Consider the following 12,894-nt stretch of genomic DNA (forward strand, 5'->3'; position numbering starts at 1 on the left):
CTAACCGGATCGGAGGACGAGAGATGGGAGGCTCGACTAGACTAATTGGACTAATTCGATAATAATTCGGCAAAATTTGATGGAATTCACTTAATAATAAATTAAGAAAATAAATCTGCCCCCGTGTGGAAAAGCCTGTCTCTTGTCAATATGTTTCCCTAACTTAAGAAAATGAGCATGCATTGTTAGGAAAATAAAGTTTGTGTTTGGTTAATGGAGTCAGATAATTAATTAGATCAATTTGGTAAACGCTACATTTGTAATATAGTTTTTCCCCTAACATTTTATAGTTTAACTCCTAACAATAGGGATACCAAATCCAAACTTTTTCTTTTGCAAATAATAAAAGGTCTTAAATAAGGTACCACTGTAGTCCCGCGAGCTTTATATATCCATCCATCCATTATCTGTACCGCTTATCCTCAGTAGGGTTGCGGGGGTGCTGGAGCCCATCCCAGCCATCTCCGGGCAGTGGGCAGGGGACACCCTGAACTGGTTGCCAGCCAGTCACAGGGCACACAGGGACAGACAACTCATTCGCCCTTCATCTAGGGACAGTTTGGACCGGCCAATTCACCTGACATGCATGTTTTTGGAATGTGGGAGGAAACCGGAGTGCCCGGAGGAAACTCACGCAAGCATGGGGAGAACTTGCAAACTCCACACAGGAAGGTAGGTAGCTGGATTTGAACCCATGGCCTCAGAACTGTGCCGCACACACGCTATCCACTGCGTCGCTGTGCTGCCCAGCTTTATATATGAATATATATATATCACAAAAGACTGTGTTTTTGGAGGGGCGCCTTATAGTCTGGTGCGCCTTATAGGGCAGAAAAAATAGCCAAGCGCATAGTTTGTTGCCAAATTTACTCGTATGCGACGGAAAAAACAAAAGTGTCCCTTTTTTTAATGATTACGGGCACGTTGCCCATTTCCACCGCTTGGCCGACCCCCGGAATCCCTCATTTGCATTCCTGGGAGGGTTGCGGGGTTAGTTTTTTTTTTATGCTAGCGCTATCTCCACCTCGCCGCTGACCTGAAATGTGTCGGCGGCTTGAACCCCGATAAAAAAGAGCTCATTCTGCGGCACTACTTCATTAGCTGGGCTGTAATCTGAAATGGGCGAGGGGGGCGGGGGTGGGTCACAAGTTGTGTGGCCGCATGCGTCCCGAGAGTCTGGTTATAAAGCTTTTATCTATCGGGGGCAGGAAATGGCCGAACCGTGACAAGGATCTCCTTGTGCTTTGGCACGTTTCACATTTCACAGAGGATTATAATTAGAGTCGGATTTATATTGTACGATATGCAAATGAGGGAGCAGGAGTCTCCGCCTATTTTCATGCTTTTGTGCCACAGAGAAGAGGCTTCATAAGTCAAAGGAGCTGTAATACATTTCATTCATTGAAACAATGCAAACCAATTATATAGTCAAAGCCCTCGGGTGGATTTATATAGTGACCCCTAAGTGTGTTAAATTACTTTCCTTCAGGTGTCAAATAGGCGGCCGCGGGCCAGATCAGGCCCGCTAAGGGATTGAATCCGGCCCGCCAGACAACACTCAGAGAAGCGCAAGAGAAAAACAAGCTGCAGGTGGAAATTTGTCAATGTGATGTTGCCAAAGCCAGGTGCCTCGAACAAAGACACTGTACTTGTATTTATCTCTCTCTCTCTCTCTCTCTCTCTCTCTCTCTCTCTCTCTCTCTCTCTCTCTCTCTCTCTCTCCCTCTCTCTCTCTCTTTCTCTCTCTTTCTCTCTTTCTCTCTCTCCTTCATCCTCTCTGTCTCTCTTTTTCTCTCTCTTTGTTCCTCATTGTCTCTTTCTTTCTCAGTGTTTTTTTACCTTCTTTTGCTTTCACTTCCTTTTTCCTTGTCTCTCTTTTCTCTCTTTCTTTCCCTCACTTGCTTTCCCCTTCTCTCTTTCTCAGCTTCTCTCTTTCTCTGCTTCTTTCATCTCTCTTTCTGTTTCTCTTTAGATTTCTTTCTTTCTCTCTTTCTTTCCCCCTTACCATTTCTCTTTTTATCTTTTTGTTTCTCAGGTTCTCTCTTTCTCCCTTTCTCTCTTTCCTTGTTCCACACTCTTTTTCTCTCCCTCTCTTTCTCTTATTTCTTTGTTTCTTTTTCCCTTTCCCCTCAATCTATTAGTACGGCCCCCTTGAGAATGTTTGTTCTATCGTGTGGCCCCCGAGTTAAAATGAGTTTGACACCCCTGATCTACAATACAAGACGTTTATTTGATTTTGTGATGATTAAATCTAACTGACATAAATGCATGGGCGTAACCAGCCCATTTTGGGGGTGCTCAAGCCTTGAAATGATTCAGTCCATTTAATTCCTAGCATTGCATTGTAGTATTTCTGCAGTAGTATTTTTTATAGTCGATTTTTTTTCTAGTATAATTTTAGTATTACTGTAGTTGTATTTTTGTAGTATTTTAGCAGTATTTATGCAGTTGTATATTTGTAGTATTTCCATAGTATATGCATGGAATAAATATATGTGTGTTTAAATTCATTTTTATATATTTCTATTGATTAATTCATTATTTATGTAATTTATGTACTTTAATACATATCTGTTTATTTGATATGTACATTTATTTTTATATGATTGTTTATTGTTTTGCATATTTTTATTTGGATTTATTTATTTATCGTTTAGATTCATTTATATTAATGTATTTTGATTCATTTTTGTATTGTATATTTATAGGTTTGGTCTTTCAATTTATTGATATTTATAGTGGAACTATTAAAAGTGAAACGTCTTCTTAAGATATAGCTTCAAGGAGCGAGACGAAGCAGAACACAAAAGCAGTACGGGTCACAATAAAAAAGGAGTAAAAGATGAATGAGAGAGTAGAAAGATATACAATTCCCTTCGGGGGTTGCAACATGTATACACGTATATATATATATATATATATATATATATATATATATATATATATATATATATATATATATATATATATATATACATACAGTGGAACCTCGGTTCTCGACCATAATCCGTTCCAGAACCCTGTTCGAAAACCGATTTGTTCGATCACCGAAATCATTTTTCCCATTAAAAATAATGTAAATCGTTTTAATCCGTTCCAACACCCTGAATGTTTACCTTGATGCTTAACGAAAACATAAAGCTAACCCAGGCTAATCGTACGTTCGCGTTATCGTAATCTTCCGTACGAAAGATTACACTAACATGAACGTGTAAAAATAAAAAACTCAGGTCGTTTACAAGTCATTTAGCTCCCGGGTCTCCACAACAAGTGGTGAGCGGTTCATTGGAAAGGGGGCTCCGTTCCAACACCCTCAATGTTGGGCTCCGTTCCAACACCCTGAATGTTTAACGTAAACTTAAAGCTAACCCAGGCTAATCGTACGTCCGCGTTATCGTAATCTTCCGTACGAAAGATTACGCTAACATGAACGTGTAAAAATAAAAAAAAGGATAAAGAAAGGAATTATGAATAGGATTTCTTACCTTTGTGGTGGTCAGCAGAAGGCGCAGGCAAGATCAGACACTCGCACACCTCCTTCATATTTTGCCATTATTTCTTTCTTAAATGCAATAGTTGTACGCACTACTTTTCTTTTTTCACCCGTAGCAACTTTGCTGCTTGCACTGACTTTCTTCGGAGGCATAATTAGGGGCTAAAACACTTCCTACACCTATATTAAAAGCGAAAGCAAAACAGTTGGTCACGAAAAGAGCGATCTACACCCGTACGCCGCTCAGCATCGCAACCTAGCGTACGCACTCACGCATTACCGGCGTTCGAACTCCGATTTTTTTGACCAAACAGCGAAGCAAGAATTTCTCGAAATTTTTGGTCGGACTCCTATTCGTTCGAACTGAGAGGCGTTCGAAAACCGAGGTTCCACTGTATATATATACATATATATATATATATGTATTACAGTGGGCAGCACGGCGGCGCAGTGGTTAGCGCTTGTGCGGCACAGTTCATGTCATGGGAACCTGTCGTGGGTTCAAATCCAGCTCCAGACTTCCTGTGCGGAGTTTGTATGTTCTCCCCGTGCTTGCGTGGGTTTCCTCCGGGCACTCCGGTTTCCTCCCACGTTCCAAAAACATGCATTTCAGGTGAATTGGCCGGTCCAAATTGTCCCTGGGTGTGAATGAGCAAATGAGTTGTCTGTCCCTGTGTGCCCTGCGATTGGCTGGCAACCAGTTCAGGGTGTCCCCTGCCCACTGCCCGGAGATGGCTGGGATGGGCTCCAGCCCCCCCGCGACCCTAATGAGGATAAGCGGTACGGCTAATGTGATGTGTGATGTGATGTATTACAGTTACAGGAACCAGCCAATACTCTTGTGTAATCCACAAAGAACACTTTATCTATTTTATCTATTTTATTTTGCCAACATAGGTAAATGCTTCATTATTTTCCTTACCAGTGGTAATAAAAAAAAAAAGGGAGCACAGGTCCTTTCAGTTCAAGTGTGTTTTTGCAATTTATTAACCAAATTGGCCCAAAGCGCATTGCAGCTGGAATTCTCTTGGTTTTTGGGATCATTTACAACAGGCACTAAATCTCCTCATTTTAATTCATTTGAGAGACTCTTTATAGACCTTGGCGCTGACTTTTATTTTGTTAAAGCCTCCCCAACTTATTGCGTTTTTTTAATGTCTTTGTTTGGACGATGATCGCACACTGTTGGGTCATCTTGAACCCAACTTGGGTCAACTGTGGAACGATAGTTAGGTCTTTTTCTTTTTAAATAGAGACAAAATATAAGTAAAACTGTTTAAAAGGACTAACCATCAATCAGGTTTGAAAATATTGGGTTATATAAATCAAATGAAAGTTTAATTTGAGTGAGCGCATACGGTTGGGTTAAAAGTAACCCAATTTGAGTCGGATCCTTTTTTTTTTAAGTAGCTATAAAAAATATGTGAAATCGTTTCAAATGACTAACCAAAGATTGGGTTCTATAAATCATATACTGTAAAAAGTTGTATTTGAGCTCATTGTTGGATCAAAATATTCCAATTTGGGTTAAGTGTGGACTTTTCCAAATTGGATGTTTTTGAATATATACAATAAATTGGTAACATTTTCTAAAAGGAATAACCACAGATTGGGTTGTTCAGTTAAAAATTAAAGAAATGGCTTATATAAATCATATAATGTTGGATTTGAGAGAGTTTACACCGTTGGGTCATAATTAACACAATTTTGGTCAAGTGTGAACCGATCCAAGTAGGATCTTTTTTTAATAGCTAGAATAAATAGTTGGTGATAGGAATTGGTGGAGAAGTGTTGTAAAAGGACGATTGGACACGTTCTAAGGGATGTGCGGGGCACCCGTATGATGCAGCAGGGGTAAACCAGTGAAAGCTGTCAGGCCCTGCTGTTGAACAGAAGAGTGTGTTGTGTCATCCTGACCCGATTGACATGGCCACTTTCTGGTGTCCCATTTCATCTGGAGGGACGAAAGCATGACAAACTTAGGTGCCGAGGTGCCTAACTGGTTTGGGTGTTTGGGCATTTGGGTTGCCCATAGTCCAAAAGTTTTGTGTGTGTTTTTGCTATTTTTTTCCCCTTTTATTTTCTTTGTTATTGTATGTTTTTGTCTTGCTGTCGGTCACCCTTCTTGAGGGATATGACCAAGGTAGATAGATAGATAGATAGATAGATAGATAGATAGATAGATAGATAGATAGATAGATAGATAGATAGATAGATAGATAGATAGATAGATAGATTGATAGATAGATAGATAGATAGATAGATAGATAGATAGATAGATAGATAGATAGATAGATAGATAGATAGATAGATAGATAGATAGATAGATAGATAGATAGATAGATAGATAGATAGATAGATAGATAGATAGATAGATAGATAGATAGATAGATAGATAGAATAAATGAGTCACATTGGTTAAAAGGACTAACCACACATTGGGTTGTTTAATTAAAATAATAAAATGGATTATATAAATCATATAAAAGTTGTATTTGAGCGAGCGCACAGAGTTGGATCAAAATGAACCCGATGTCGCGTGTGAACCAATTCTAGTAGGACCTCTTGTTTTAAATAGCTACAATATTTAGTTCAAAGCGGCGCTGCCACGAGCGGCTGCCTTTTCCAGCAGCTGCCCAATTGTTTTATTGTCTGCTCCTATCTTCGGCGTTTTTTCTTCCCGTTTTGACAACTACACTATGGATTACTTCTATCCTATGGACATGGGTTTTAGCGCACAATAGATGTGTGTACTCAAGAAGTTTCAGCTCCTTGCCCTAAAGAATTCTCGTGCCGGCGTGATGAAGGGGCCCATGGTGAAAGGACAGCCGGAGCTAGCGAAGCGGCTAGCGGCGTTATAAGTCTTCGGTACCATCCGCAATTATGGTAAATGCGAACTCACGACCAAATAAGATCATCGAGTGCGGGTGGAAAACATCGAAGCGCACAGGGAACGCAGTTGCTGTGTTTTGCGGAAACGTGGCTCACGTTTAGCATTCCGGACGCTAACGTGTAGCCACCCGGAGCTACCTGGAGAAATCCGGCTTCAACGTCGCTAAACAGAGACACGAAAGCCGGGGGGAATCGGAGAGGAGGCGTACTTGCTAACACGAGGTGGTGTATCCCTGGATTTTCACAAAGAAAAGATTTCCATCTGCCGCAGGAATGTCGAACTTTTGGACTGGCGTGACGTCATCCGCTCCGCTACAAGCACCCTAGGGCATCATGTTAATCTGTTAATAAACAACGGGGTAGACTGCTGGAAGTGTGAATTTCCCTACGGGGATGAATAAAGTATATATCTATCTATCTATCTATCTATATGGGTTAGGACCAATCACAGATTGGGTAGTTCATTTAAGATAAAAAAAATATGCTACATAATTATATCAAAGTTGGATTTGAGTAATTGCCCACTGTTGGGTCAAAAATGATCCAATTAATGTCGAGTGTGGACTAATCCAAGTTGGAGCTTTATTTTAAATCGCTAAAAACGGGGTCAACTTGTTCAAAATGACCAACTCCAAATTGGGTTGTTTTGTTTAATTAAAAAAAAAGTGTTATACAAGGTCCTGCGTTTTAAAGGCTGTTTTACACCAAAGTTTGAAAGAATATATATCTATAAAAGAGTTGGTGGCAAAAATAACCCCAAAACAAATTGGGTTGTTTTGTACAGAGAAGAAAAACAAAGTTGGATTTAAGTGAATCCAAACTGTTGGGTCTAAAAACATCCCGATTTGGTAAAAGAGTGGACCTGCCCAAGTCAGATTTTTTTTTCAATCAAACAAAAATGGCCAATTTCTTTTTTTAAATGACTACCTACCAATTGGTTTGTTTAGTTTGAATAAAAAATGGGTTATATAAATCAAAATAATCCCTAAAAGATTGTACATTTCAAAGGACCCCCCCAAAAAATGGTTTACACAAAGCAACTATTTTTTTTCCTAATTATAAATATGTAAATATTATATAGATTTGAATTGAAAATGGGTAATTTTGTTTTCATAAAAAGTTTGAAATATTGGGTTGTTTTGAGTGATTGCACACTGTAGGGTCAAAAATAACCCTATTTGGGTCAAATGTTGGATCATTTTTTAAAAGCTAAAAAATGAGTTACATTTTTTAAAAGGCCTATCTACGTATTGAGTTGTTGTTGTTTTTTATTAAAGGACAAAATAATCCTGAAAAGGTCATGCTTTCCAAAAATACAGCCCAAAACCAGGTCTTTTTGTCCTGAAAAAGTTTTTTAAAAATTGGACAATTAAATTTCATCAAATTCAATTTGAAAAAAACAACCCAATTTTTGCCAAGTGTGGACCAGTCCAAACTGGTTCTTTTTTTTTTTTTTAGAAATATAACAAAAACGGGTCAAGTTATTCCAAAGGTTAATCTACAAATTGGGTTATTTTGTTTTTTAAAAAAAGGGCTGTATAAAAGAAAATAATCTCTAAAAAGGTCATAATTTTCAAGAGAAGAGTTGTGATTTTTTTTTTTTTTTTAGATTATATACATTTGTGGGAGAAAAATGGGTCATTTTCTTTGGTAGAGAGAGAGAGAGAGAGAGAGAGAGAGAGAGAGAGTTAGAAAGAGAGGGTTAGAGAGAGAGAGGTGGAGAGAGAGAGGTAGAGAGAGAGGGGTAGAGAAAGAGAGAGAGAAAGACAGAAAGAGAGGCAGAGAGAGAGAGGTAGAGAGATAGGTAGAGAGAGAGAAAGACAGAAAGAGGTGGAGAGAGAGAGGTAGCGAGAGAGAGGTAGAGACAGAAGTAGAGAGAGGTAGAGAAAGAGAGGTAGAGAGAGAGTGGTAAAAAGAGAGAGGTAGAGAGAGAGAGGTAAAAAGAGAGAGGTAGAGAGAGAGGTAGAGAGAGAGGTAGAGAGAGGTAGAGAGAGGTAAAGAGAGGTAGAGAGATGTAGAGAGAGAGAGAGAGAGAATTGAATATTTGAGGGCTAAAGAGAAAGCTAGACGTGGTGAGCTACAATGCTAGAGAGAGATAACTAGAATGGGTAGAACAGGAGCTAGATCTAGAATGCTAGGGAGAAAACTAAATAGAGTTCCAAAGTGAGCTAAAGATAGAGCTTTAGAGAAGAGGGAGATTTTACTGGGTGAGCTAGAAGCTAGAGTGTGAAGCCGGATTGCTAGCTAGTAGGAGCTAGAGTGCAAAATAGATAGATGTTTAGAGCGAGCTAGAGAGAGCTTCAGGGAGCAAACAGGAGAGAAAGAGAGAAATAGAAAGAGGAGTTTGAAAGCTAGTGGGCTAGAGTGAGAGAGAGGTGGACAGAGAGTGAGCTAGACCTAGAAAGAGCTAGAGAGCGAGCTAGCGATAGAAAGTGAGCTAGACCTAGAAGGAGCTAGAGAACGAGCTAGCGATGGAAAGTGAGCTATAGATTGAGCTTTAGATAGCTAGCTAAGCTAGAAAGAGTTGCTAGAGAGATCTAGAAAGCCCGTGAGCAAGCTACAGAGATGGAAGAAAGTGAGCTAGAAAGCTAGAGAGTGAGCTAGATCGATTGCTAGAAAGTGAGGTATGGACTCAGCTTTGGATAGCGAGCTAAGCTAGAAAGAGTGGCTAGAGAGATCTAGAAAACCGTGAGAAAGCTACAGAGACGGAAGAAAGTGAGCTAGAAAGCTAGAGAGTGAACTAGAGCTAGCTGGAAAGAAAGCTAGAACGAAACAGCTATGAATCTCAGTAGTGAGCTAGCAGAAAGCAAGTTTGTAAGAAGCGCTAGAAAGCTAGAGAGGAAGCGATGGTGAGCTGGGAAGAGCTAGAAAGCTAAAGAGCTAAAGCTAGCGCTAAAGCGGGATCTAGGAATCTAGAAGAGATAGAGGTCCCCGAGAAAGAGAGTGAGAGTAGTTTTGTAAGTGACACCCGATATGGTCGACATCACGTGGCCATAATGAAAGCCCCGGTGTGTAATATTTGACCACTAGATGGCACTGTTTCATCTCATCTCATCTCATCTCATTAGCTGCACCGCTTATCCTCAGTAGGGTCACGGGGGTGCTGGAGCCCATCCCAGCAATCATCGGGCAGTGGACAGGGGACACCCTGAACTGGTTGCCAGCCAATCGCAGGGCGGCACTGATTCATAATGCGAACAAAAAACAGTGCCACAGAGCACAGCTTGTTTTGTTTTTTTACTAAATGAAAGTACTACTAGGAGGCATTAAATATTACACATTGTCCCTTTAAAGCAGGGATGTCAAACAGGTGGCCAGCGGGCAGCATCAGGCCCGCTAAGGGATTGAATCCGGCCTGTGAGACGACCCTGAGTGAAGCGCAAGAGAAAAACAAGCTGCAGGTTGAAATACGTCTACAATATGTTGACAAAGCCAGGTGCCTCTCACACACGCTGTACTTGTATTGCTATTTCTCTCTCTATCTCTCGTTCTCTTTCCCTCATTTTTTCTCTCACTCTCTGTCTCTCACCCTCCCTGCTGTCTCTCTTTTTTCTCTTTGTTCATCTTTGTTTCCTCTTCTCTCTGTGTCTTTTTACCTTCCTTTGCTCTCTCTTCCTTTTTTTCTCTCTCTTTTATCTCTTTCTCTCTCTCCCTTTTGCTTTTGCCTTCTTTCTATCTCTCCTTCTCTTTTCTCTCTCTTTTCTCTCTTTCTCTCTCTCTTTTGCTTTTGCCTTCTTTCTATCTCTCCTTCTCTTTTCTCTCCTTCTCTCTTTCTATTTCTCTTTGGATTTCTTTCTTTCTCTCTTTCGTTCCCCCTCTTTCACTATTCCTCTTTTTATATCTTTTGTTTTCTCTCTCTCTCTCTCTCTCTCTCTCTCTCTCTCTCTCTCTCTTTCTCTCTCTCTCTCTCTCTTTCTCTCTCTCTCTTCATCTGTCTATAATCTCTGTCTTTCTCAATTTTTCTCTCTCTCTTCCTCCCTTTCTCACTTTCTTTGTCCCATCCCCTCTTTTTCTCTCCCCCCCTCTCTTATTTCTCTCTCTCTTTTTTTTCCTCTCTGATCTAGTAGTCCGGCCCCTGAGAGAATGTTTGTTCTATCGTGTGGCCCACAAGGTAAAATGAGTTTGACAACTCTGCTTTAAAGCTACAGGGTTTTGCGGCTTGTTTTTTTTCTCTTGCACTTCTCTCAGCGTAGTCTCCATGGGTTGGCCCGCGGGCCGCATGTTTGTCACCCCTGCCTCGACATCTCGTCATTCATGATTGGCTCTTTCAAAGGTCACTCGCCGCAAATTGTCGCGCTTCGGGAAAAGGGGGCGGGGGGGCAGGGGGACCCGGGGGCCCTATCGCGGGAGTGACGGGGCCCCCCTCGGGATATCGTGCGTAGCGCTAGCTAGCTTGCGCTAACTCGAAGTGACGTGTGACTCGGAGTGTCCGCTTTGACGGGCTGAAAATCAAGCGCCCCTCCTACACGCTGGCGCAATGGTGTGCAAACTACGGCCCGCGGGCCACTTGCGGCCCATCTGGCTTTTTCATCCGGCCTGGCAAAGGTAACTTATTTATAATAAATAAAGTATTTGTAACTTTTATCCTTACACAACATATTATTGTGCTTTGAGTGTTTCAAAAACCAATTTGATGAAATTATTTGTTTCAAAACCAATATAAAAAAAAAATACAAGATTTATTCATAAATTAAATGGATATGGATTATTCCTTCTGGACCAAATGTTTTGTGCTGTTTTTTTGACAACTCACCTTTCCACAAACAAACCTAGTTTAAACGAAAAGAAAATATACAGTAGTTGTTTTGAAAGAATCCTTCTTTCTTCCAATTCTTTCTATCATTCTCTTTGTCTCACTCCTTCCCTCTCTTTCTTTCTCTCCTCCCGCTCTCTTTCTTTCTCTTTCTTTCTCTATGTCCTTCTGTGTCTCTTACTTTCTTTGTTTCTTACTTATTTTCTCTCTTTTGCACTTTCTTTTCTTCTTTCTTTTCTTCTGTCTTTCTTTTTTTCTCTCTCTCTGTTACTTTGTTTCTTCTTTCTTTCTTTCTTTTTCTCTTTCTCTCTTTTTCTAACTCTTTCTCTCCCTCTTTCTTCCTTCTCTTTATTTTTCTATTTCTTTGTCCTCCTCTTTCTTTTCTTTCTTACTATACTTTCTTTCTTTGTTTGTCTCTTTGTCTTTTTGTTTCTTTGTCTCTTTGCCTCCTTGTCTCCTTGTCTCATTCTTTATTTTTTTCTCCATCCCTTTCTTTCTTTCTTTCTTTCTTATTTTCTTTCCTTCTTTCCTTCTTTCCTTCTTTCCTTCTTTCCTTCTTTCCTTCTTTCCTTCTTACTTTCTTTCTTACTTATTTTTTCTTTTTTATTTCTTTCTTTCTGACTGTCATTTTCTCTCATCCTCTCTAAATTTCTTTCTTTCTTTCTGTCTTTCTTTCTTTCCTTCTTTCCTTCCTTCCTTCTTTCCTTCTTTCCTTCTTTCCTTCTTTCCTTCTTTCCTTCTTACTTTCTTACTTTCTTTCTTACTTACTTTTCCTTCCTTCTTTCTTTCTTTCTTTCTGACTGTCATTTTCTCTCATCATCTCTTATTTTCTTTCTTTCTCTCTTTCTTTCTCTCTTTCTTTCTTCCTTTCTTTCTTTCTCTCATCGTCTCACATTTTCTCTTTCTTTTCCTTTTCTCTTTATTAATTAATTTATTTATTTATTTGTTCTCTCTCTCTCTCTCTTTCTATGTATTTCTTTCTTTCTTCAGTTTCATTTTTAATCTGCCGTCACCTCCCCCTCACTGCATCCACCCGCTAACACCACCGTACCAGCTTAACTCACACCACACCAAAACGAAGCAAAATGTCATTTTTCCTTTGCAGGTACGTTTATTCCGTTGTTGGTGCGACTGCCAAAACGTAACCGAAAGGACGGCGCTGAAAAGAATGTGGCGCCCGTGCGGGCTTTTCCTGCGCAAGTAAACAGCCCCGGGCTTCTCGCTGCTGGGAAGACAAATGAACGTCACCTTGAGCAGTTCTCACCTGAAAGCAGCAAAACGTTTCGCTGGTGAAATAAACGATGCGGCCGCCATTCTCCAAGAGCGGCGCGGGGGACGCGACCTGCTGGGATTTATTTGTCGGACAAATGTGGCCATTTGTCCACTCGCTTCTTGGGCCACAAATCTCAGGCAGCGTTGTTTTCCCTTCAAGATCTTAAATCAGAAAAATAGAAAGAACATTTAAAAAAATGTTTATAGGTGATGCATGTTATTTGCATTTGTATTTAATTCTTGATATTGTTATTATTTATATTCTAAATTCCATAATTGGACTGTTGAAGTGTTAGAATGGCCTTAAATACTTACAGTACCTACTTAGTATGCGATAAATGTCTTACTGACGTTATATGATTTTATTTTGAAATCCAGTATTGTTCTTTATTGTTTCCTCCATATTCACCAGATGTTGATAAGGCCATATTGAACAGTAAAGCTACTATTGTTTTAACTCATTATTTGCAAATTAGCGATTGTT

Source organism: Urocampus carinirostris, chromosome 17 (assembly GCF_059441175.1).
Source record: "Urocampus carinirostris isolate Australia breed hairy pipefish chromosome 17, RoL_Ucar_1.0, whole genome shotgun sequence".
In the NCBI taxonomy this organism is placed as follows: domain Eukaryota; kingdom Metazoa; phylum Chordata; class Actinopteri; order Syngnathiformes; family Syngnathidae; genus Urocampus; species Urocampus carinirostris.